Source organism: Arachis hypogaea, chromosome 3 (genome assembly GCF_003086295.3).
Source record: "Arachis hypogaea cultivar Tifrunner chromosome 3, arahy.Tifrunner.gnm2.J5K5, whole genome shotgun sequence".
Classification (NCBI taxonomy): domain Eukaryota; kingdom Viridiplantae; phylum Streptophyta; class Magnoliopsida; order Fabales; family Fabaceae; genus Arachis; species Arachis hypogaea.
Window position 1 is genome coordinate 103,028,801 of NC_092038.1, and position 26,376 is coordinate 103,055,176.

The following is a 26,376-nucleotide window of genomic DNA, read 5'->3' on the forward strand; positions in this document are numbered from 1 at the left end:
AAAGGATATCCTTTATTTTGAGTTATGCAAAGATTCTAAATCAACCTTTTTTTCAAACTGTTTGTTCCCTAACATTGCCCCTTAATAGGACAACCAAACTAACAAGCAATAACACCACATTAACTCAAATAATAAGGACAAGGAAAACAAGAAAGTATAAAATTTTCCACAGGAAAAGAAAAAGCAATCACAAGGACTAGCAAATATAGTTCACTTGTTAATGCATACTTACAGGGACAGATGCAGGTTTACAAACAGTCAGCACGTCTAGTTCTTTTTGGAGAATCGGAACCTCGCAAGCCATCACAGGCGGTTCATGCCTAAAATCTTTGCGGCATCAGTTTCAAGCTCAATCACTTCTAAACCACAAAAGTAAAAATGCAAAGCTTTCAGTGCAAAGACAAACCTGTGTACAAAATGGCTAATCTTCTGTGATGATTTAACTATGTATGAAACTGGTACCCTCTCACCATCAACTTGAATCCTTCCACATTTCACTGCACTAACCTACAACAAGCAACTAAATTGTATTAAAAAGCAGCTCTTTCCTTTGGAGGTTCTGCTAAGGGTACTCGTTCATGATATAAAAGAGGGAACTTTTTAATGATAAACATAAGAGTTTAAGTTTTCAATAACATGAAATACATAAGTTGTGTCCTAATACTATAATTTCTGCATAGATAAATTTATCTGCTACAATAAGTGATTAAGAGAAGCCATAATCTAGAAGTTCAATTCCATTCTATATCTATAAGAGTTCAACGAATTTCACTGTATTGCTAGAACACTGATTAATTAAGAATGTGCAATTCTAGGGTTCCAAAAACAATTAACCAAGATGAATGTTGAAAGCAATGCATTTATCCACACAAAAAAAAAACACAAATAGAGTAGAATCATGGAACAAGCTCAGAACAGGTGATCAAATCCCTAAGCTGGAAATTAAAAACACTTAAATAGAAGAAAGAGAATGGAAAAGGGCAAAATTACCATCTGTTTTGAGATACCAGCATGTGATAGAAACTGCAACAGGAACAAGAAGCTCAATCAGCATCAACAACAACAAGAAGATAGAAACTGCGAAGAAAAATTGATAAATCTAAAATTGGCACAGAAAAATTGAACCCTAAGCAACAGAATCACAAGGAGGGGGCTCGTGCGATGCAATGGATGATAGAGAGAGATCGTGCGACGTGAGCAGTCGCGGTAGCGGCGAAAGCTTCCGATAACTCAGAGGAACAACCGAACAATGGCAGTAGAGGCGGTGGCGGAGGAGGAGGAGGAACGAAAGAGAGCGTGACGGAGAAGATCCATTGGAAAAGGAGGAATTAATTGCGTGAAATTGAAAATCTAACCTCCAAACTTTGGCTAAATTAGCGGATTGCAAATTTGGATTTGAAAGGAGAGAGGCGAGCAACACCCCGAGAAGATCCGGGAACGGGTGTGACGGAGCTTCTGTGCGACTGAACCAAAGCTGAGATGCGCTGCTAATGGAGGATTTAGAAGGGATGAGTGTGTAGATTTGTAGAAGTATCGTGATTGAAACGGTGAGCTTTTCAGTCACTACCCTTATTTTAATATTTTTCGACAGAAAATTTTAAATTACAGACAGAATTTTCTGTTTGTAATAATTTAATAAAATATATCATTTTTTATTTAATTATAGACAGATTTTTCCGTCTGTAATTATTTTTCATGAAAAAAATTAATTTTTTGACGGAATTATCGATGGATTCTCTTTTTCGTCTGTAATTTATGCTAATTCATTTTTTTGTTTTCTGACAAAAAATCCCTCTGAAATTCCCTCTGTATTTTAGTGGGATAAAATCCGTCGGAAATATCCGTCTGTAATAACTAGTTTTCTAGTAGTGTACTAATAAAAACATTAATCGGAATTCAACCACACCTCACACGCACTTCATTTGATTTAAAACAATAACTCACTTCGCTCTGGTTCAGCTGACAATTTGAACCTGAATCATTCATTATTTTTAAAATAATTTCAGAGCTTGATTTCAAAACGAACGTAGAGAACAAAGGAAATCGAAAAAAATGAAGAAAAAGAACGTAGAGAGAAATACACGAAAACGACGAAAGAGAATGCAGAGAGAACGCACGAGAACGAATGAAGAAAAACGCAAAAAAATTCGAAAAAAAAAACGAAATCCTTTTGAAAAAAAGGTTATATATTCGCGCGTTGATTGAAATCTGTTAAATTAAGAGGTGCGTGGAATGAGCGTGTGTAAGACGCGCACGTGAGAATGGTTTGGGAAAAAAGAATTTGTATGAACTTGTATGATAAAATAACTTGTATGTAGATAATAATTGTTATTTTTATTGCATTCATTTAAGTCAATTGCTACTACGGTCTAATTCAGTTTTGTTTTCCATTCTTAACCTCTCAACTATTTTAGCCACTCAACTATTTCAGCCACTAAAAATATCACTTATTTAATATTAATAATTGATTTTGATATATACGTATTCTATATTTTATTCTAATCCATGTTTTAATATACGCGTAATATTGTTAAATATTTTATACAATAAACTTATCAAATGAGAAATACGTAACGTAGAACATAATGTTTTTTTGGTGGAGATTTTAGGCCTGCTTATAGAAATGATGTATTTTGGGTGGAATTGCTATTAAGAAAACAAAAGTTAGGCCTTAATAATACAATGAAGGTTGAAGTAAGTGTATACTAATTACCTTATCAATTAAATTTAAAAATCAAAGTAAAGCAGGTCAAATAATCCCCCTTCAGCTCATGTTTCAATTCAAATGGTTGACTGACATAGTCATCACTCATCAGACATTTATATAATGGTTGAGAGTTATAGTATACATTAGCCATCACTACAAGATTTATATATATTTGTGGGTATTTTTTAGAGGGGGTTTTTAAAAACCTCTGCAATTTATTTTATATGTGGCATTTTGATAAACTCCCACCAAATACCTAACAATAAAATCAATTACCACATAATTAAATTTTTTTCAAAATCCAAGAAACACTCGAAGAGAAATAAGAGAAGGGTGAGAGCTCACCGAAACCCTAAGCTCACTGTAGACATCTCCACCGCCGTCTCCATCGCCGCCGTCACCGCCGTCGCGGCCGCTAAAGTTAATCTCCTTTCTGCTTCTGCTATAAAGCTACTGAGATTGAGCTAAGGCGCTTCCTTCATCAACGCGTTTTCAGATCTAATTGCAATGCCCAAGCCTCTGAGATTGAGAGAAACCGCTTCTTCGGTTAACTCTCCTTGGACAATGACGCTCGTGTTCTCCATCGACATTCTATCCTTTCTGTACGCTCTTCTTTTCACTCATTCTCAATTTCTGGTTCTCCTTCTCTTTTTCCTTTTTATTCATTTTCTTTGTTTTTAATTCTCAGATTCTGCATGATTTGTTATGTGATATAGCATTCGATGAGTTTTATTATCTATTGATTGATAACACTGTTTCAAATTCTCAAGCACTCCAAGTGTTCGATGAATTGTTTATTCTCTTAATTGAAATCCTGATAAATTGATTTGCTAATTTTTGAATTTTGATTTCGCGACACTCTTTCACTTTGATAATATTGTATATATTTGAAATCCTGATAAATTGATTTTATTTAGAAACAGCTATGTTGCTTGAATCTTAGATTACAATGAAAATCCATGTGAGCATGAATAACTTTACCTTAAATCCTCTTGTATTTGTGTTTATTGTTCTGTTCTCATCATTTAGCCTTTGAGGTGAAAAATAAAAGAAAGAAAGAAAGATAAGAAGAGATACTAAGTGTTTGAGACTCTACAGAGGCTAGATCCTTGAAGTACTGAAAAACTGGTTAGAGAAGAGCACTCAAGTTGTTGTCACTAATGACGAGCGTATATTAGGACTAGGAGATCTTGGTTGCCAGGTAAACATAGATACTGATTGTGGTTTCTTTCTTATTTAATTTGAAGTTTGTTATTTGAATTTCCCATCATCAATGCATCTCTATCTAGTTTATTTTGATATATTAGTATTTGTATATATTTTATTTTGCAGGCTGTTGTTTTCACAGATATTAGTCTTGAGAAAGCTATTGAGTTCAATGATTTTTGCCACACTCATCAGCCTCCTATTGCTTGTATCAAAACTGAAGTTAGAGGTCTTTTTGCAAAGGAAAAGCCAGTTCTGGACTCGGAACTTTGGCATGCATGTGCTGGTTCCCTTGTTTCTTTACCTGCAGTTGGGAGCCATGTGGTATACTTTTCATAAGGTCATAGTGAACAAGTATGTTGAAATATGATATTATTATTATTATTATTATTATTATTATTATTATTATTATTATTATTATTATTATTATTATTATTATAAAGTGATGATCATTTTTCTGGGCTTGAAGATTGTTTCTTGCCTCTTGTCTCTTTATCTTGTATTCTTGTTGCCTTAGCTTAGCATGATCTGATTTAATCCTCTTGGAAGCTCTAATTTAACTAGGCTGATTTTTTCTAATTTTTTCAGGCAAAATTTCTAATATGTTTCAACTTAAATATTTTTAAGTTGGTTGATATTTCTGAGTGTATTGAGGCACAGTTATCCAATCACAGACCCTGATGTGGAAGGTAATTAATTAAATTTGTCCACGTAAGTTAAATTCTTAACAAAAAATTTTTAAGTTGGTTAAATTTCTTTTAATTTTGTTGCTGAAAATATAACTTATTTTTATGTCTTTTCATTTTTTAATTTTGCTCTTTCGTTCTTTATTTACAAGTTGTATTCAGTTGAACGAAATCCATTGCAAGACTAGAACTTAGGTTGATAAGTTAAAGTTAGGTGAGGGCACGTGGTGGTAGGTCCTTGGGGCTCAATTATCTGCTATTGCTTTACATAATTACATGGAGTCCTATGTGAGTGTGAAGTGTGAAGTGTTTTTTTCCTAATTTCATATGTGAGTGTGAAGTGTGAATCTTTGTTTTTTCCTTCCAATCATTTGAATTTAATTTCTTAATTAGCTGTTTTGCAAATGGATAATTCTAGATTATCTCTTCTCTTAATTGATCATCTTATAGATTGAGTATTGGATATATAATATAATAAGCAGCATTTAAAAATTAAGCTCTTTTATTGACATAACATCAAATGATCCAATAGGTGGCTTTTGAATTAGCTCTGTGCCTTCTTTAGAAGAGAAGGAAGGAAAAAAAAAGTAAAATTTAAAAACTAAAAATTGATCTCTTTTTTTGGTGATTTCTGAAAGCTTATTAGCAAGATTAAGATGCCTTGCCCTTTTGTTTCAATCAGATAATTCCTCCTTGCTAGTTAGTTTCTGCCAATCAATCTAACTCTTACTAGTATTGATCAATTAACTGTTTTCTTTGCTACCTGCTCTTATCAGCTATCTCTTAACTAGAGTTTTGAGTTACTTCTATTTACTTATGGTTATTTGTTGTTAAGGCTGAGATTTACTCTAGATTGGAAGCATTTGTATTGGTGCACCCACATTTTCTAGCTAATACTCACCTTGAGAGATATTATGCCAATATACATATAAACAAGTTTTGATTAGGAAGTCAAGCATTGCTATATAATCGAGCCCAGAGTCTGGTCAAGTCTAGTTTGGTCAAACAGTTTATTTTCAATTGTAGGTTTATTTTTATTCTTTCATCCAGGAATTTATATATCATATTTTCTTATGAAGGTTTTGTTGGTCTTAGAATGCATGAGTAATTAAGTCCTCATCTGTTTATTTATATCGTGTTTTTCTTTAACTGCCTTTCGTCTTACCTTAAACTTAGATCTATCTCTCTTTAACTGCCTTTAACTGCCTATCTTTCAAGATTTGTTATTTGCTATAATTAAGTGACAAGTGTTGCTCTGAGCCCTGAGCTTAAGGCTAGCAGAGGAAACTTGCTATAAGTAAGCGGAGGAGACAAGATTTGTTATCTATAATTACTGATGTTGACTTTTCCAAAGATGCAGAAGCTTTTGTTGATGGATCTTGAGATCTTCCTTTCTTGAGAGCTTCCTCTGTTCTGTTGCAACTTTCTTACTGGTATTCCCTTTTATTCTGTATTTTTTTAAGTCAAGACATTAATTACTGTTATGTTAGGAGTGATAATTAGTTACTTTATTTTGGTTGGTTGATTTGCATTTTGTATTTTTATTTTCTGTTCTTATTTTTTAAGTTTGACTTATAGAATATGTTTAAAATCAATGAGTATTTTTACTATGTATGTGACTTAGGCTTTTTTACTATGTCTGTTTAAAATCAATGATTTAGGCTTTTTTGACACAGGCCTTTCTCTTATTACTGCTGTAAACACTGCCCTTTTTCCATCTACCAGTTTGATTATTTTCTATGAACATGATTCTCTATCTTTCTTTCTAATTGTGAATTATAATTACTTGATTAATTAACTATTTCCCTTGCTACCTGCTCTTATCAGCTGTCTCTTAACTAGAGTTTTGAGTTACTTCTATTTACTTATGGTTATTTGTTGTTAAGGCTGAGATTTACTCTAAATTGAAAGCATTTGTATTGGTGCACCCACATATTTGAGCTAATACTCACCTTGAGAGATATTATGCCAAAGCAAAAACTGAGGTACAAAGAGCTTGAGATAGATCTAGCAGTTTACTAGCAGGGCTGTTCTGTGTAAATATTTTCGTATTTGTACTTTATCATCCACCACAATGCCATGCTGTAGCTTGAATTATTACATATCTTTGCCAACTTAGAATTTTGCTTCAATGTGTGATAGGCAAGGTTTACATAAAGTTGGGTGTGGAGATTTCTGCTGATGTTGAACTTGTAGAACCATTACAAGAATCCTGTATATGGCGACAAGCTAAAGGTTCAGCTACTGAAATTTCTGGAATTGATGATGGTCTAGGATCCATAGACAAGGTTTTTTCTTTGCCAATTGTAGCATTCTTTGGTGAAGTAGTCTAGTTCTGCAATATTATATGGAATTGTGTTTGGAACTATTGACATTGAGAATATTTTTATATATAGAGTTATATCTTATATTGAGAAATTGTGTTATAAAAGATTTAGTTTTTAAATTTTGATATTAAAAAATAAATTTCTAATTGAGAGTATATGAATGAGATGAGATTAATGAATGATTTGTAATTTAAAATAAATAATTAATTACAGGATTTGTGGAGGTTTGAAAATCACACAAAATAGTTAATTCTTGTTAAATTAAAAAATCAATTTGTGGGGGTTTTAAACTGCCACAAAAGTGATTTAAAACCGTCACAAAAGTCTAATATAAAACCCCACTAAACACTCACAAAACCCCCACTGAATAGATTGTGGAGGTTTTTAAAATCTCCCACAAAAGACCTCGTGGCACCTCAAATTTTGGGGGTTTTAGAAATCCCCCACAAACTATTTGGTGGGGGTTATAAACCTCCACAAATAAGAAAAAAAACCTCCACAAATAAACAAAAATCTTGTAGTGCATGGTGATCGAAGTCTTCCCTTACACGTATGGCACCACGTGATGGGTATGGAACAACTCATATTATTATACCCAACGACGGTATATATAAAACCTTGGTCTTTTTCCCACAACAGTATGCATTTGTTTTTATTGATCGCTTCGACAGCACGAATAAGATAATAATCATAGCATGCACTTTGTGTCCTCATTATTAGTTACTCAAATAGACCTAACTTGTGTTGCAAAATTTCATTCACACATAGATATCTGTAAAGTAGTTATATAAAGTCTCGGGTTTGGTCACCAACGAAGATGGAGAAAATTCATACTCAGCTTCATCAATATTCCACCTCTCATTTGTTTGCAATTGTTGCTAACTTTTTCTTACCAAGCTAGCTATTATAGACTAGATGTGTGTTTAGACTCGCGTTTGTAAACAGATATTGTACAGAATTAACTTTAATTAGAATTAAATTGATATTAACTTAATTTGTGTTTAGATATTTAATTTTTTATCAAATATAATTATAAGAAAATAAATATTATTTTAAGATAATTTCTAATCAATCCTCTTATAAATAAAGGGTATGTTATTCTCTATGACTTGTTCAATGATTATTGGAGAAGTTCAATTGTGCTATCATAGTTATTTGAGTTTTAAAAACCAAATCATTTAATCAACGTAAAATTATTTTTATAAATGATAAGAGTTTTTAAATAGGTCTTAATTTACTATTTTTACCTTTTTCATAGTCCAATCAATTCTTGAAAAAAAGTCAAAAGCTAAAAAAATATATATATCAAAGGAAAAATCAAAAGGCAACACAGAATAAGGAAATTAGTATTTATTAAAATATAATTATGACCTATTCCATGTTCCATTAAAATAAAAACCAGACAGGCAACCCCTCCACCAAATTTCAAGAACATGCGATCTTTTCTGTCATAACACTACACAATAATTTCTTATATCCTATTTTCAAATGAATCCATGTTGGTTTCAATTTATTTTCTTCATTCCTTTGTATGCATTCATGTTTCTGTTGGTCTATTGTTTGCTGGGGGATCAATCCCACCACCAACGTTGACAAACCTTAAACAGTAGTGTTACAACTACACCAAACAACTAGTTAATTAATTCTTAATAGCAATTCAAACAACTAATATAGTCTTCATGAATAACACACGAACTGACACAAAAACTGAATGAATGGTCATCTTAAATACTTAATCTAATATTTGTGGCTGGAGTTAATTAATAAATTGTGTGGATTGAGAACAAAGATAAAATTTGATAATTATTGGGGCTCATTTAAAAATTCTTTTAATTTGCAAAAATACTTTTTATTATTGTTGAGTAATTTGATTTTTAAAACTAAAATTAAATAGATAATTAATGTTAATTATGATGATATAATTAAATTCTTCTAATAATCATTGAATAAATTATAAAGAGTATTTATCTTTTATTTATGAGAAAGTTAGTTAGAAATTACTTTATTTTCACACTTTGTAAGTAGGCTGAATATGGATCGGATAATATTCGCAGATTTGCAGTATTTATTCTATTCGATCTGTAAATTGCGGATATTATCCGATCCACACAGTTATTGGATCGGATCTTATCACATCTGCACTCTAAAAGAATCGGATCGCGGATATCACACCTGCATCTGCAAATCCGTATACTTAATAAATAAATAATATAAATAGTTAAGTTTAGAAATCAAACACCCTAACCCTAAACCTTCAGACGCAGACATTTCAAGTCTCACTTTTCAGACGCAGACATCTCAAGTCTCATTCTCTAATCTACTTAGCAGTGACCACCAGCGTCATTCACCTCTTCTCAAATCTTATTCGTTCACCGACTCACATCCCGTTGCCTCCCCATATCGCATCCCGTTGCCTTCCTGTCTCGCATCCATCTTCTCTTTCTCACCACCTCGCTGTTTTCTCTTCTCTTTTCTTTCTCAGTGGCGCTCCTCTCTTCGTGGGTCAATGGTTGCACTGCTCTTTTTGTCCTCGACAGCCGCGTTAAACCTTAATCGTGGTTCTTCTCTGCCTTGCCTCTGTTCTTCACCAATCTCGTCATCATCGTTATTTTACATTTGTTGGGCATTTTAGTCACCATTTTGTTTCTGCTTCTTCTCCAATTTTTTGTCTACTTGAGTCCGTTTGTTCTATGTATCTTCTGCTGCTTCCTTTGATGCCTTTTTATTTTAAAAAATTAAATAAGAACAAATTTTATGCTTTATAATTTTTTGATTTGTGACTATCTTGTTGTATGATTTTTTTTTAAAATTTAGATGCTATTAAGGTTTGATTTAGGTTTCTGGTTCTTGTAAACCTACTGGTGATCTGTTATGATTTGACTGTAGTTATTTTTCTTTTAAATTCTATATTTTTTTGGTATGTTATTTTTTGTATTTTAAAGTTAAGATATTAATATATTTTTCTAATTTTTGAATTTTGAAGTATATTATTATTTTTTGTTTTTTGATCAGATATATCTGATATCCGATCCGCAAATGTGCAGATTGGATCGGATCAGATCTGAATATAAAATGTGCAGATATTAGATCCGATCCGATCTGATGAATTTAGTGCGGATTGAATCAAAATTTTGGCCATATCCGATTCGCTCCGATCCGTATGCAGCCCTATTTGTAAGCGGTATGTGAAGTCTTAACTCATAAACAAAGAAGTAATTATTCTTTGATGACATATAATTTTAAAAAAATATTAATACAATAACAATTACTTATTTCATTTTTGTGCTTTATAATTTCTTTTAGATAATTCTAATCCATTCTAAAGTCACGGTTAAGAAATAAAACCATGCACTCGATACCTACAATTTCTCCGTTAAAGTTTCAGAGAGTAAATTCCTATAATAATCTCTGAGATTCACGGAATTATCCAATTTGGTTATTGAGGTTCCAATTCCACCATAGTGGTCCCCCAGATTCAGCTTTGAGAACCATAATAGTCTCTGGGCATATTTTCGATGATAAGTCACCCGTTTCAGTGCTGATGTGTCTACAATGTGCCACGTTGGTACCTGCAACAACTTTCTACCCGATTTGGTCCCTCCATCTCTATTTAACCCTAACTCTCTTTGCTCCTTCGTTCTTAATAGTAACTTATGGTGCTTCTCTCTCCTTTTCTTGTCGTTCTTCCTCCTTTTCTTGATATCAATAATGGGTGGTGTCTCAGTCTGATTTTCCTACTATTATTAATGTTGGGATCAGAATCAAAGACTCGTTGGAGTGACACATAACTTTTGAAGGATTTCAAGAATCAGATTCACCCAAGTTTTGTAAATCCCAACTCTTGCTTAAGCTCATGGAACTTCACTATTGACTAGTGTGATAATCTCTTCACTCAGAAATTCACATGCGGCTTCAGGTGCGACTCCATCCTCTCTGGCTTCAGTAGAGTCACCGAACTCGCTCTCGACCAGGCGGGTAACTCAAGTCCCTTCCCTCGAACTTGGAATCTTCTTTCCTACCTCCAACTTGGACACTTTCTCTAGCGTCATACCCTCCTCAATTGCCTCACTCTCTGATCTTGAAGAGCTTTGCTCGATCACAGCAACCTTCCAAAGCTATTCCCATCACTTTTAACGACCTCAAGAACTTGAAGAAGCTGGAGCTTATATCCAACAAGCTTCAGGGTTTGGTTCTTTTATACTTAGGCCCCCTGAACATACTTAATTACCTCCACGCCAGCGACAATTCTCTGATTAGAGAATTGTCAATCTGGCTGTTGGTTTTTCAGGTTCATATTTTCACGAGGAACAACAAGTTAAGTTAAGTATTAAAACCAGAAGTGTTAATAAACCTAAAAGACTTGTAGGTTTTGGCTAGATTTAAGTTTGAACAAGCTGAGCAGGCCAATTCTTTTTGCTCTTTTTGAGCTTCTATCATTATAACAATTAACGTTGTTGTTTTGAGGGTTACCTGAAACATTGATTTGGGCCTGAACATGAGGTCCAGATCTCTTTATGTGGCAGTGTTAGACCTTTTTGGTATCGAGGTACTGCCTGTCCGAGTTTCTCGTGAGGAGGTGGAGGGTAGTACCTGCAAGAGACTCCGATGCTTAAGTTAGCAAGGGCTTTAAGCAGGTTTTTAGTAGATTAGAATATGTCATACTTGGGGGTTCCAGTGTATTTATAGTAGAGTAGATAACCACCTTTGAGTAGTTCTATCTTTTCTGATAGATAAGTGTTCCCTTTATCTTGGGAGTTTGTTGGGATCTACCTTCTAGTTGGGGTAAAGATAGTAGGAGAAATTTAAGGAGGCAGTGACTTGTTAAGTAAAGTAGGATTGGACCTTTATGTCAGCGTCTGACCTCCTTAAAGAGGTCGGGCTTATCATGAAGTCCACCTTTATTGGTGGGGCTTTTAGTATTGTTGGGCCTAGCTTTTATATATTAGGCCAGGGTATGAACAGTGCCCCTGCTTGAGTCCGTTCCTTTTATAGGTCAGACTCAAGCATTCGTTGGCCTCTGCTGTGGATGTTGGACTTTAACCTTGTTGGTACTACCCGACGTAATTCGAATTTTTGAACGTTGGTGGAGCTTTAATGGTTGTTAAAAAATGTACGGTAGTTGCTCCTGGGGATTCGCACACAGTTGAAGAGGAGTGAAAGAGCCATTTTAGATTTATTGTTCTTTATAAAGGGGACTTTTTGGCTCTCCTTCTCCTTTTGTTGTTTTTGAAAGGTTGTTGTACTTTCTTCTTCACCACAGTCTTCATCTGTGTCATTTCGTCTATTTATGTTCCCTCAAGATTTCTCAATCTTGGTGTTTAAAGAGTTATTTGCTTTTGCCGGCGTGAAGGGGATCGTTCGTGTTGTGGTGCCTTTAGACGTGCTCTCCCCTTTTTTAAACCTTTTTCAAGGTTAGTTCTCATTTTCTCTTTCCCTCAAACTCTCTTTTCTGATTGTATGAGACTTGCTTGCTGTTGGTTTTTGCTTTTGCTGTCTTTACACCTTTCTTTTGTTTGTTTTGGTGAAACTTTGTTTTGATGTGAAGTGTTTTGAGAAGAGAAAACGTTTGTTACCAGAAAGATTTGAAAGACTCTCTTCTTTTCTTTGAAAGAATCTTTGTCTATGTTATCGTAGCTATAGTATCTTTCCCCGCCTTATCCAAAAGTTATCATCCTAACTCCCATTTCCCGCCTTATCCCCTTAGAGTCCACCCTTTCATCTCCTTCCTCTACTGAACCTCCCTCTGAGAAACAAAAAATTGATGAGGATGAGGGCATCTATATCAAAAACTTTGACACTTTAGCTTGGGGGGAAGAGAACCTTCTCCCTCATCATCGTGTGCATGGATGATGTGGTAATTCAGAACCACCTGCAAACTTTAGCGCGAAGAGGACTTTGCATTGTGGGGGGTTTTCTCTCAGTTGTCTAGGGTGCTAACGAAATCTCCTATCCAGGCCACAACTGGAGCCTTGGTGGCTGTCTGAACTAATGTGGAGAGGCTAAGTGAGACTAAGGCAGAACTAGAGAAGGAGAGGGACACCTTGAAGGCCGATCTGGAGAGTGCTCGAGAGAGGGCAAACAGGTCAGAAGTTGCTGCTAGCTTGGCCAGGGAAAAGGCCAAAAAGTATCAGGAAATTTATACTCAGGTCTTTGGGGAGAGGTTAGCCCGGGAGGAGGAGCTAGAAAAATTAAAGGAGGAGGTGGCCGATTTCCAAAAAACATCTGCCATAGGTATGGACAAGATGTTTGAAAACCTGGAAGCCCAAATTAAGGTCTTGGCTCCTGACCTTGATCTCTCCCTCTTCAACACAGATAACATACTAGTGGACGGGGATATTGTTCTTGTGCCTGATTTGGACGATAAGAAGGAGCCTCCTCAGAATTTGAAGTCTGCGGGAGCTCAGATCGATCCATCTTTGACCTCAGGACCTCAGATAGCTCCGACTTTGTCCTCGGGAGCGCCATCTGAAGATGTTATTGTTGAGGCCTCCTTGGTTATGGTATTGGTCATACCTATCTCTGTGCTTCCTCCTTCTTCCAAAAGGGATAAAGCTACTGGCGAGAAGCTTGATCCCTTTTTTGGCAAGGAGCCTTGAGTTCTCTTAAAATCGCTTTTGTAATTTTGTTATTAGCTCGACCTGTGGGCTTTTATAACAATATGATTTTGTAATAGTGGGTAGTTTTTGTAACACTTTACCGCTATTGTTTAGTTATTGTTTGCAACTTTTTATTAAACTGTGTTCAAAACTTTATCAAAGTGTACTTTTGTTGAATACTTATGGTAGGTCGTGACTTGGTTTGCCCTTTGATGACTTTATTAATTTCCTTACATATGTCCAACTTTTGTAATCGATTTTTAAGTTACTTCTATAACTCTCTTTTTTATCTGACCTGTTTGAGGTTGCTTTGTAGAGTTTTTTGTATAACATCTTACAATAACTTGTACCTCGTCACTTTATCTCGCCAACATCTTCAGATTGGACGATGATTTTTGCGGTTTATCAAGCTTAAGTTGATGCGTTTAAAATAAGAAACTTTTAAAAGAAATAGAAATCTTTTATTAACGCCTAAAAAATTCCTTTACAGAGTCATTTACTGGCTTGGGTGCCCCTAGCCCTTGTACTGGTGTTGATGACAAGTCATCTTATGCTAGTTGCACAAGCATTTTTCATCTGTTTCATTAGGTTTTATGCACTTTCTTGCACAATAAGTAAGTGATTGGAGTGGAATTCCATGTTTATCTTGATTTAATCAAACATCATTAATTTTATACAAAATCATGAGATTTACGCAAGAATTAAGTGATTATTATAAACGATGCAATTTCTTATGATTTTGGTGAGACTTTGATTTCTTGTTTGATTGATTTTAGGTGAGAAAGTAAAGAAAATGAGAAGCACTCTAGAGTAACGTTGTGTTCAAAGAAAGAACGCCACGCTCACTTGCGACACGCACGCGTACAGGACGCCTACGCGTCAGGGGCAATTTTTGAAGACCCACGCGTACACGTGCATGACGCGTACGCGTGGTAGTGGTTCGCGCTTATTTTCAAAGAGAACACTACGTTCATTTACTCAGCGTTCTCGGGGAGATTGAAATTTGGAGGCAAAGTTCTACAATCGACGCGCACGCGTCGATGGAGCACCTAGGACAAAGCATGCGCACGCATGACTGACGCTGAAGCCTGGATTTGACATTTGGCTACCCACACACACGCGCAGAGGACGCGCACGCATGGGCAACGTTTATTAAGCAAACGTAGCGCTCAATAAGAGAACTCTATTGAAGACGCGTACGCGTGAAAGGGGCGTGCAAGCATGGTGGGAGCTGAAGACTGATAGTGACGCGCACGCGTCGATGAGCCAAAGTCGCAAACGGATGCGCGCGTGCAAGGGACACAGACGCGTGGATGAATGAACACTATGCTCACTTTGAGAATGCAACATTCTCTTGGAAGCAGCAACCAAGTGCCATTTTGATCCATTTCTCCACAGGCAAAAAAGCCCACTCCAAGTGCTTGAGGACTGAAATAGAAAGTGTATAAATAGGAGCGAATTTGATTTTATAAGGGGGATATCTTTTAATTTCTTTTTAGAATTTTAGAATTGGGATCAGATCGGAGTTTTCATTTCTTTATTGTTCTCTCTCTTCTGCAACTTTTACTTTTTGTTTTTGGGTCTTGAATTCAGATTGAAGAATCCTGCTGAAATTCTTCATCTGAGAGTCATCTTTTAATTTTCCATTGATAGTTCTAAGAATTAGAGATTTGATCTTAAGTTTCTTTCTTCTGCAAATTTCTTTTCTGTTTAGTTAAGAGAGCAATTGAGATCTAAATTTTCTTTCTATTTTTATTACTCTTCTGCAATTGCCAATTTCTCTCTTAGGATTTTAAAGTTGATCTAAGCTTTCATTCTGTTCTGATTCTTTTGCAATGTTACATTTATGTTTTGGTACTGAAATCCTAATTTGAATTTCTTCAATTGAGAGTTCTTTAGTTTACTGCACTTTACATTTTCTAGTTCAGCTTTAATTTCCGACACCCAGATCCCTTTATTCTTCATGCAATTTAAGTTTCCTGTCAATTTAGATTCAGCAATTTAAATTTCTTGCACTTTAAATTTTCATTCATTTACCTTTCTTGCAATTTAAGTTTCAGCTCTTTTAATTTCTTGCATTCTAAGTTTCTGCAATTTACTCCTTCAACACTTTAAGATTCTGCCTATTTACTTTCTGCACTCTAGTTTACTTGCTTCTGTTAATCAAATTTCACTTAAATCATCAAATATTTGCTTAACTAAATTCATCACCATACTAAAGTTGCTCAATCCATCAATCTCTGTGGGATCGACCTCACTCCTGTGAGTTATTACTACTTGATGCGACCCGATATACTTGCCGGTAAGTTTGTGTGGAATCATTTTTCCCCTCATCAAGTTTTTGGTGCCGTTGCCAGGGATTGATTTAGATTGACAATGATTAAGTAGGGTGATAATCTAGATTAAGTATTTTTCTTTTGTTTTGTTAAGCACACTAACTATTTGAGATTTTGTCTCTACTAATTCTAACTTCACTAAAGGAACAGAGTGCTCTTTTTGTGTTTCTTGTTGTTTTGTTTGCATGCCAAGAGGAAGAAGAGGTGACTCCACTTTTTTTGATTCTGAACCAGAGAAAACACTCTTGAGATTGAGAAGAGAAGCAAGAGGGAAGGGCGTATTTGGAGAAGAAGAATCAGAGGAAGAGAATCAAGAGATGGAGGGCAACCCCCCTAATCTACCAGAAGAGGTGGCTAATAACAATGGCCAGCCTCAAAGGAGAATTCTAGCCTCTTACACCTTCTCCAATGCAAGAAACTGTGGAAGCAGTATACTCACCCCAAATGTTCATGCCAATAACTTTGGGTTGAAGTCTCAGCTTATCACTTTGGTGCAGAACAGCTTATCACTTCTTCAGTCAAACCAAGCTTTCTGATAGTAGATGCAGGTATCAGGTTGATACTTGCCCCAAGATCACATAGAGCTGTCTTGGTACAAGCATCTTTTAATGTGCATGGTATCATAAAGCTTCCGGGATCTTTAAGCTTCTCTGATAAACTTTTTAGAATGACTGCACTGCATTCTTCAGTGAGGAAAACTTTTTCAGTTTCTCTCCAATCCTTCTTATGACTTAAGATCTCTTTCATGAACTTAGCATAAGAGGGTATTTGCTCAAGTGCCTCTGCAAATGGGATCTTTATTTCAAGAGTCCTGAGATAATCTGCAAAGCGGGCAAATTGTTTATCCTGTTCTGCTTGGTGAAGTTTTTGCGGATAAGGCATCTTGGCTTTATATTCTTCAACATTAGTTGCTGCAGGTTTATTTCCTACAGAGGTAGTTGGAGAAGCCTTCTTAGAGGGGTTACTATCAGCACTTGCAGGTGTCTGATCCCTCATTAGCGTTTGAACGTCAGGATTGGGGGCTGGATGGGCGTTTAACGCCAGATTCCCATCCTTTTCTAGCGTTTGAACACCAGAACTGGACACCCACTGGGCGTTTAACGCCAATTCTTTACCCCTTTCTGGCGTTTGAACGCCAGAAGTATTCCTCTCTGGGCTCTTACTGTCCTTAAAGGGATTTTGGGCAGTGATTTACTCATCCTCTGTCAATTGTTCCTTTCTTGGCTTTTTGCTGCTTTGAGTTGAGGTATTTAATGTCTTCCCACTCCTTAAATAAACAGCTTGGCACTCTTCCTTTATCTGTTTGGATAACTGCTATTTTGTCTGATTCAATTATTTTTCCATATTCTGGTTAGCATCTTTGGTTTCTTGTAACATTTCTTTGAACTCTGATAACTGTTTTGTTAGAAGAAGTATTTTTTGGTTAAGTTAAGCAACCTGTTCTGGAGGACTAATTTCAGTGGATACTGCTTTAGCCTCTTCTTTCATGGAAGATTCACTATTTAAATACAGATGATGATTTCTTGCAACTGTATCAATGAGCTCTTCAGCCTCTTCAATTGTCTTTCTCATGTGTATAGATCTACCAGATGAGTGGTCTAAAGATATCTGGGCATTTTCTGTAAGCCCATAGTAGAAGATGTCTAACTGCACCCATTATGAAAATATTTCAGAGGGGCATTTCCTTAGCATCTCTCTGTACCTCTCCCAAGCATCCTAAAGAGATTCATTATCCCCTTGTTTAAAGCCTTGGATGTCCAGCCTTAGCTGTGTCATCCTTTTTGGAGGGAAATATTGATTCAGGAATTTGCCTGATAACTACTTCCATGTTCGTATGCTTGCTTTGGCTTGGTTATTTAACCACCTCTTAGCTTGATCTTTTACAGCAAATGGAAATAGTAGTAATCTGTAGACATCCTGATCTACTTCTGTATCATGTACTGTGTCAACAATTTGTAAGAACTGTGCCAGAAACTCAATAGGTTCTTCCTGTGGAAGACCGGAATATTGGTAATTTTGCTGCACCATGATAATAAGAGTTATTTCATTTTTTCTTTATTGACCACAACTCTAAGTGTTTTGTCTCAAGACAACTCTTTAGTTAGGCTTTCAATTAGCACTCCCAAACCAGTTGGCTTTAGGGTACTAGGTGTTGAAACACCCCTAAGAATTTACTTGCCCAGGTCTCTTCTTGACAAACCTTCATCACAAGCATCTACTAGGTTTTTCAACTCTTTTGAGCTTTTTAATGTTTCTTTCCATCCTACTAGTTGATGCTCAGAGCATTGAGTCTTTATTGCTTACTACTTCTTGGTTCTATAAATATTCAAGGAACACCCCTTATCCTTTACTTGTCATACCTTCAAGATCTAGTTGCTTTTCATGCCTCATTTTCCTTTTAGTTCATTTAGGGTTCTACACTTAGTTCCTTGTCCATTGGTTTTTTTGAATGATCTCTCTTGGTTTTAGTCCCTTTTTCTTTTGTTTTTGCACAACTTACAACAACTCTTATGGAGACAAACTAATCTTTATTGATGTTGAAAAGACTTAAAATAAAATTGCATTTTCTTTCTTGTAATTTAAAGGACTTACAAAAGACTTCAGGACATGAGAAAAGAAAACTAAGAATTAAAGTAAACTATCCTAATGTTGCAATTTATTCTTAGAAAGAAATTAAATCATAGATAAAACTAAGCGAATTCAAAATTTAGAGAGTGTCAACCATGGAGCTTAACAACCTTGAGCAGCTTTAATTCATGGCCCTTTTCCTTTGTCTTTCTTCTTACAAGGGAAGGAGTCATCACCATTCTTTTTGGAAGATCCCTCTTGTGCTTTAGTGTCCTTGGGCTTCCAGAATCCTAGCCTTCTCATGTAATTCCTTTTGTCCTCCTTGTGTTTGGCCAGAATTTCTTCTTGTCTTACACTCAACTCCTCCATTCCTTGCATAAATGTTGGGTATCCTGGGTTTAGAGCGGCCACATCATTACACAAGTGATTCAATTTTGCTTGTGAGTTGATGTCATATTGCCTCCTTGAGATAGTCCTAGCGTCATAGAGGTTCCTGAATTCGGCCAGATTCCTCTGCTGCCATTTGTTTTGCTCCACTATTTGGTTGAGCATACTTTGCATTTCTCCCCAGTCAAACTATTCTTGTTGCTCCTTTAGTTGCTCCATACTTGCTTGGAGTTATTGTATGTTCTCATTCACTTGGTTCCATTGTTGTTGTTGATTATCCTTGAGTTGGTTGACATCCTCTCTCAAGTGGTGGATACCTCCTCTCATTTGGTGTATGTCTCCTTGCAGTTGTTCCCAATTGAATCCTTCAGGAAATTGTTGGTATTGTTGATATGGTGGTGGTTGAAGTGCTAGAAAATGTGGTTGCTCCTCTGCCTCTTCTTCTTGTTGTTGTTGTGGCTACACATGAGCATGAGCTCTATGCTTCCTGGCCCTCTGAAGTGGGTTTACAGCCACCACTTTGGCTATCTTCTTGGCAGTTATAAACTTGTCTTGCTTCACTAGCACTTCATCAATAATCTTTTCCATCCCAGCCTCATCACACAGCCTCTGTATGATGTTGGGGAATGCCAACTTTGAGTCATCCTTGGTGCTTTTCAGCACTTAGTTGATGTTGTTGGCAATTAGCTCCCCAACATTGACATTCTCACCTTTCATGATGCTGTATATGAGCACAGCTCTCTCTTTGGTCACCTCTGAAGTGTTGGATATAGGGATTAGAAAATTTCTCACAAATTCTAGCCACCCTCTAGCTTGGGGGCTCAAATCCCTTCTTCTCAACTGGTTGGGCCTCCCATCCTTGTTGTTTATCCTTTGTACATTCAACACACAGATTTCATTGAGGATTTCATCAAATCCTGGGTCTTGTTGCTCCATTCTTTCCTCAGCTCCGGGTGGAGTTTGTCCGCTTTACCATTAGCATCCTCTCTATGTTGGAGGGGCTATAATCAATGGATTTCCCCTCACATAGCTGAGATAACCATAGGGTTGTCCTGGCTGAGGTACAGCATTGGCGTAGAACTCTCTCACCAAGCCTTCAACCACCTTCTTTGGTGGGTTGCACAAAAGTGCCCATCCACTATTGTTTATCTCCTTATTGATCTCAATGTGCTCGTTTCTTCCTAGTTGGAAACTGTTCCGAGGGTTACCTAAAACTGTAGGTCGATCTCAGACGAGATCTTCTGTACTGGTTGGCGCTGTTGAGTCTGACTTGATGATGGTGGTCGGAGCTGCCGTGTCCGACTTGTTGGACTTGGTGGTGGTGTTGATCCTTCCTCACCGGAGGGTGGTGGTACCTGCAAGGGACTCCGATGCTTAAGTTAGCAAGGGTATTAAGCAGGTTTTTAGTAGAATCAGAGTATGAGTTATACCTGTGTGCTCCAGTGTATTTATAATAGTGTGGAGTGACCTTTCTGGAGATAAGATAGTTATCTTATCTTATCTTTGAGTGAAGTCATCTTATCTTTAGGGGGAACCGTCTTTATCCTTTTAGGCTTGGGCTGCCTTTAGATTTGGGTTGTGTTCCTCCATTAGGGCCCTCTTGGGCCACTGTAGCAGTTTGGGCCGAACTCTTTTGAGAAGAGATCGGGTAGTTCTGACCTGAAGAGGTCGGTCGACTCAGCCCGGGTCGGACAGCTCGACCCGGGGTATGAACAGTGCCCCTGCTCGAGTTCGATCTTTCCCTTGAGGTCATGTCTTTTTTGGACTTTTGATCCTCTTTTAGGTAAAGTTGAGCTCGAGCATTTGTCGATCTCACTTTTACAGAGTTTATTTTGAATACGGAGCGTTTTCTCTCTCTCATTTTTAATGACAGCGCGCATTTTTGTACTTCCTTGGGAACATGCGAGGGTTTTAAATGCCCTTTTTAATTCCTCCTTTTGCCGTTTCCCTCTTTAGCTTTTCATTTTGAACTTTCCAAAAGACTTTTTTCCTTTTAGTTTCTTCTTCCCTTTGCTTACTATGACTCCACTTTTGCCCTTCTTGTTTTTGCATTCTCTAGCTTCTGTGATTTTTCAACTTTCACGTCTTCGCGTTTTTCTCTGAAGCAATCATTGGGTGTGGATTCGTTGTTTGCTTCTGGTGGACGAAATTGTGATAAAAGAGTTTCAGGCATTGTTAGAGAAGCTCACAACTCCGTTCAACTAACCAGCAAGTGTACTGGGTCGTCCAAGTAATAAACCTTACGTGAGTAAGGGTCGATCCCACAGAGATTGTTGGTATGAAGCAAGCTATGGTCACCTTGTAAATCTCAGTTAGGCAGATTAAACTGGTTTATGGGTTTCGAAAAGAGAAATAAGAAAATAAATAATACAAGGGATAGAATACTTATGCAGACTCATTGGTGGGAATTTCAGATAAGCGAATGGGGATACTATATGCTCAAGGACGCCTGCTATTCTCCTGCTTCAACTCAATCCTTCTTACTCCTTTCCATGGCAAGCTGTGTATAGGGGTTCACCATCAGCGGTGGCTACTTTCAATCCTCTCGGGAAAATGATCCTATGCGGCTGTCACTCGCACGGCTAATCGTCTGGAGGCATCACCCATGGTTGATGGCTACATCCCATCCTCGCAGTGAAAACTACGCTCACGCACTCTGTCACAGCACGGCTAATCACTGGTTGGTTCCTGCACCTACTGGAATAGAATCCCTTGATTCTTTTGCGTCTGTCACTAACGCCCAGCACTTGCAAGTTTGAAGCACGTCACAGTCATTCATTACCGGAATCCTACTCGGAATACCACAGACAAGGTGAGACTTTCCGGATTCCCAGGATCCTACTCGGAATACCACAGACAAGGTGAGACTTTCCGGATCCTCATAAATGCCGCCATCTATCTAGCTTATACCACGAAGATTCTGTTGGGGAATCTAAGAGATACACATTCAAGCTCGGTTGCATGTAGAACGAAAGTGGTTGTCAATCACGTGCGTTCATAAGTGAGAAAATAATGATCGTCACTTTCATCATTACATTCATCATGTTCTTGGGTACGAATGAATATCTTGGAATAAGAATAAGAGAGATTTGAATAAAAGAAAATAGAATTGCATTAATACTTGAGGTACAGCAGAGCTCCACACCCTTAATCTATGGTGTGCAGAAACTCCACCGTTGAAAATACATAAGTAAAAGGTTCAGGCATGGCCGAATGTCCAGCCCTCTCCATGATCAAGTGACCGAATGATCAAGAGATTAAACTGTCAAAAGATATCTAATACAATAGATAAATGTTTTATTTATAATAAACTAGCTCCTAGGGTTTACATGAGTAAGTAATTGATGTATAAATCCACTTCCGGGGCCCACTTGGTGTATGTTTGGGCTGAGCTTGATCAATCCACGAGCTAAGGCTTCTCTTGGAGTTGAACTTCGAGTTATGACGTGTTTTGGGCGTTCAACTCCGGATCATGACGTTTTTCTGGCGTTTAACTCCAGACAGCAGCATGAACTTGGCGTTCAACGCCAAGTTACGTCGTCATTCTTCGAATAAAGTATGGACTATTATATATTGCTGGAAACCTCTGGATGTCTACTTTCCAACGCCGTTGAGAACGCGCCAATTGGAGTTCTGTAGCTCCAGAAAATCCATTTCGAGTGCAGGGAGGTCAGATTCCAACAGCATCAGCAGTCCTTTTGTCAGCCTTCTTCAGAGTTTTGCTCAAGTCCCTCAATTTCAGTCAGAAATTACCTGAAATCACAGAAAAACACACAAACTCATAGTAAAGTCCAGAAATGTGAATTTAACATAAAAACTAATGAAAACATCCCTAAAAGTAGCTCAAACTTACTAAAAACTATATAAAAACAATGCCAAAAAGCGTATAAATTATCCGCTCATCAGCTTCCATCTTTCCTCGCTTTCTCACTTTGCAGGTTGGTCCTTTTTTTCTTTCTTCTTTCTCTTCGTACTATCTTACGTTTGGAAAGTTTTGATTTTTCCCTGGCTTTGTTGTATCTAATTGCTGCCGTTAATATGTGTCCTGGGAGTTTCTTTGTCTTTTGTATGAATCTTGTTGCTTTTCTTGAAGTTGATGCTTTTAGGGTTTTGCATGTTGTTACCATTTCTGTTTGAATCCTCGACTTGTGGTTTTGAATAATGAGCTATTTGATTCTGAGAAAGGTTGCGTCTTTGATAACTTTCCTTTGACATGCTTTGATGTACGATGGTTCCCTTTTCTGATAAATTTGTAAGAAGATGGTGATGTTGATAGTTTTTTGATTTGTGACTTTCTTTTTTGGAGTGTCGCTTGTTTGAGAAGAAGGTAGGCTTGTAGATATTTCCTCAGTCCTTGCTCTGTTATTGCCTCCAAAGGATGCCCTTGGATTTTTGGTTTGAGTCTTGGGGTTTCCTTTTGTTGTTATGTCTGACATCTTGATACTTGTGTGGTTTAGTCCGAGTTGTATCTATTTATACCTGAGTTTCTCTTCTTTGACTTGCCCGAGCTATTTGACTAGTAACCCCTCTTCCGTTTTCTTTGCTGTAGGACTAGTTGATCATGTCTTCTCGCAAAAATATTGTCGAGATGTTGGTGCACGAAATTGTGATCATCACAATGGCGCCAATAGACTTGGTGCTCTCAAACGTGAATCACACTTCGTCACAACTCTGAACAACTAACCAGCAAGTGCACTGGGTCATCCAAGTAATACCTTACGTGAGTAAGGGTCGATCCCACGGAGATTGTCGGCTTGAAGCAAGCTATGGTCACCTTGTAAATCTCAGTCAAGCGGATTCAAATGGGTTATAGTCTTCATAACTAAAAGATAAATAAAACATAAAGTAAAGATAGACATACTTATGTAATTCATTGGTGAGAATTTCAGATAAGTGTATGGAGATGCTTTGCTCCTTTTGAATATCTGCTTTCCTACTGCCTTCATCCAATCCTTCATAGTTCTTTCCATGGCAAGCTGTTTGTAGGGTTTCACTGGCGTCAATGGCTACCTCCCATCCTCTCAGTGAAAAAGGTCCTCTACAATTTCTCGCATGGCTAATCAACTGTTGGTTCTCGATCGTGTAGGAATAGGATTTACTATCCTTTTGCGTCTGTCACTACGCCCTACAGTCACGAGTTTGAAGCTTGTCACAGTCATCCCTTTCCAGATCCTACTCGGAATACCACAGACAAGGTTTAGACTTTCCAGATCTCAGGAATGGCCGCCAATAATTCTAGCTTATACCACGAAGACTCTGATCTCACGGAATGGAAGGCTTGGTTGTCAGGCGAGGCAACCATGCGTCGTGGACAAGGAATCCAAGAGATACACGCCCAATCTTGTGTAGAACGGAAGTGGTTGTCAGGCACGCATTCATAGGTGAGAATGATAATAAGTGTCACACATCATCACATTCATCAGGTTGAAGTGCGAGTGAATATCTTAGAACAAGAATAAGCATGAATTGAATAGAAGAACAATAATACTTTGCATTAATACTCGAGGAATGGTAGAGCTCCACACCTTAATCTATGGTGTGTAGAAACTCCACCGTTGAAAATACATAAGTGATAATGGTCCAGGCATGGCCGTGAAGCCAGCCCCCAAAACATGATCAAGAGTTCAAAAGATGATCAAAAGATGAAAATACAATAGTAAAAGGTCCTATTTATAATGAAACTAGCTACTAGGGTTTACAGAAATAGGTGAATGATGCAGAAATCCACTTTTGGGCCCACTTGGTGTATGCTTGGGTTGAGCATTGAGCTTCACATGTGTAGAGGCTTCTCTTGGAGTTAAACGCCAGCTTTTATGCCAGTTTGGGCGTTTAACTCCAACTTTTATGCCATTTCTGGCGTTTTGACTTCAAAATAAGGCAGAGAAAGGGCGTTTGAACGCCAGTTTGTGTCATCAAAAGTCGGGCAAAGTATGAACTATTAAATATTGATGGAAAGCTCTAGATGTCTACGTTCCAATGCAATTGAGAGAGCACCATTTGGATTTCTGTAGCTCCAGAAAATCCACTTCGAGTGCAGGGAGGTCAGAATCCAATAGCATCAGTAGTCCTTTGTCAGCCTCTGAATAAGATTTTTGCTCAGGTCCCTCAATTTCAGCCAGAAAATACCTGAAATCACAGAAAAACACACAAACTCCTAGTAAAGTCTAGAAATGTGAATTTTGCATAAAAACTAATAAAAACGTCCCAAAAAGTAGCTAGATTCTACTAAAAACTACCTAAAAACAATGCCAAATAGCGTATAAATTATACGCTCATCACAACACCAAACTTAAATTGTCGCTCCTTTTTTTTCACTGCTTTCTCTTGCTTCAAGAATCAATTTCATGATTTTTCAGATTATCAATAACATTTCTCTTTGTTCATCATTCTTTCAAGAGCCAACAACTTTAACATTCATAAACAACAAGATCAAAAATATGCACTATTCGAGCATTCATTCATAGAACAAAAAGTATTGCCACCACATCAAAATAATTAAACTAGTTTCAAGATAAAATTTGAAATCCAAGTACTTCTTGTTCTTTTGTAATTAAGCACATTTTTTCATTTAAGAGAGGTGAAGGATTCATTTGTTCATAGCTTTAAGGCATAGACACTAGACACTGATGATCATGTAGTAAGGACATAAACATAAATAGCACATCAAGCAAAAATTCGAAAAATAGAAAAATAAATAGACAATGAGATAAAAGAATGAGTCCACCTTAGTGAGGATGGCGTCTTCCTCCTCTTGAGGAACCAACGGTGCTCTTGAGCTCCTTTATGTCTCTTCCTTGCCTTTGTTGCTCCATCCATAGTGATTTTGGTGCTCCCAATAGTTGTGTGGAAGAAAATGTATCCCTTGAGGCATCTCAGGGATTTCTTGATGAGGGAATTCCTCATGCTTTTGTTGAGGTCCATGAGTGGGATCTCTTGTTGTGCAGTCAAATGCTATACTACTGAGCTATGGACCCTTGAGATGAATCTCTCCATCTCCCATGACTCAGAGGTGGAAGCTTTTGTCTTTCCTTTCCTCTTTCTAGAGATTTCTCTGGCCTTAGGTGCCATAAATGGTTATGGAAGAACAAAAAGCAATGCTTTTACCACACTAAACTTAGAAGGTTTACTCGTCCTCGAGCAAAAGATGTAGAAGAAGAAGAAAATGGAGGAGATGGAAGGTGTATTTGGGGAAGAGTGTTGTAGAAAGGTATGAAGAGGAGAGAGAGTGAGTTGAGGTTGGTGGGGATCCTGTGGGGTCCACAGATCCTGAGGGGCCAACGATTTCTCATCCCTGCTCTAATATAGCATTAAAAGCTCCTTAGAGTGCAATCCTGGCGTTTAAATGCCAGTTTGCTGCACTGTTCTGGCATTTAAACGCCAGCTTTCTTTCCTGTTCTTGCATCTAAATGCCAGTTTGCTACCCTGCTTTGGTGTTTAAACGCCAGCTTTCTGCTCTGTTTTGGCATTTACACGCCAGTCTGGTGCCCTGTTCTGGCGTTTAAACGCCCAGAAAGGTGCCAGATTGGGCATTTAAACGCCCATTTTGCTGCCCTTACTGGCGTT

At 37.3% G+C, this 26,376-nt stretch overlaps 1 long non-coding RNA gene and 1 pseudogene across 1 annotated transcript; one reads left to right on the forward strand and one right to left on the reverse strand.

Moving 5' to 3' along the window:
- Positions 1–242: 242 nt before the first annotated feature.
- On the reverse strand, positions 243–1,400 carry LOC112770962 (uncharacterized). The gene is made up of 4 exons (XR_003186844.2): positions 1,356–1,400; positions 991–1,023; positions 407–507; positions 243–320 (listed from the first exon to the last, which is right to left on the reverse strand). It is a non-coding gene; the product is annotated as an uncharacterized lncRNA (long non-coding RNA).
- A 1,282-nt stretch (positions 1,401–2,682) lies between these two features.
- LOC114927526 (uncharacterized) lies at positions 2,683–11,389 on the forward strand (annotated as a pseudogene).
- The last annotated feature ends 14,987 nt before the right edge of the window (positions 11,390–26,376 follow it).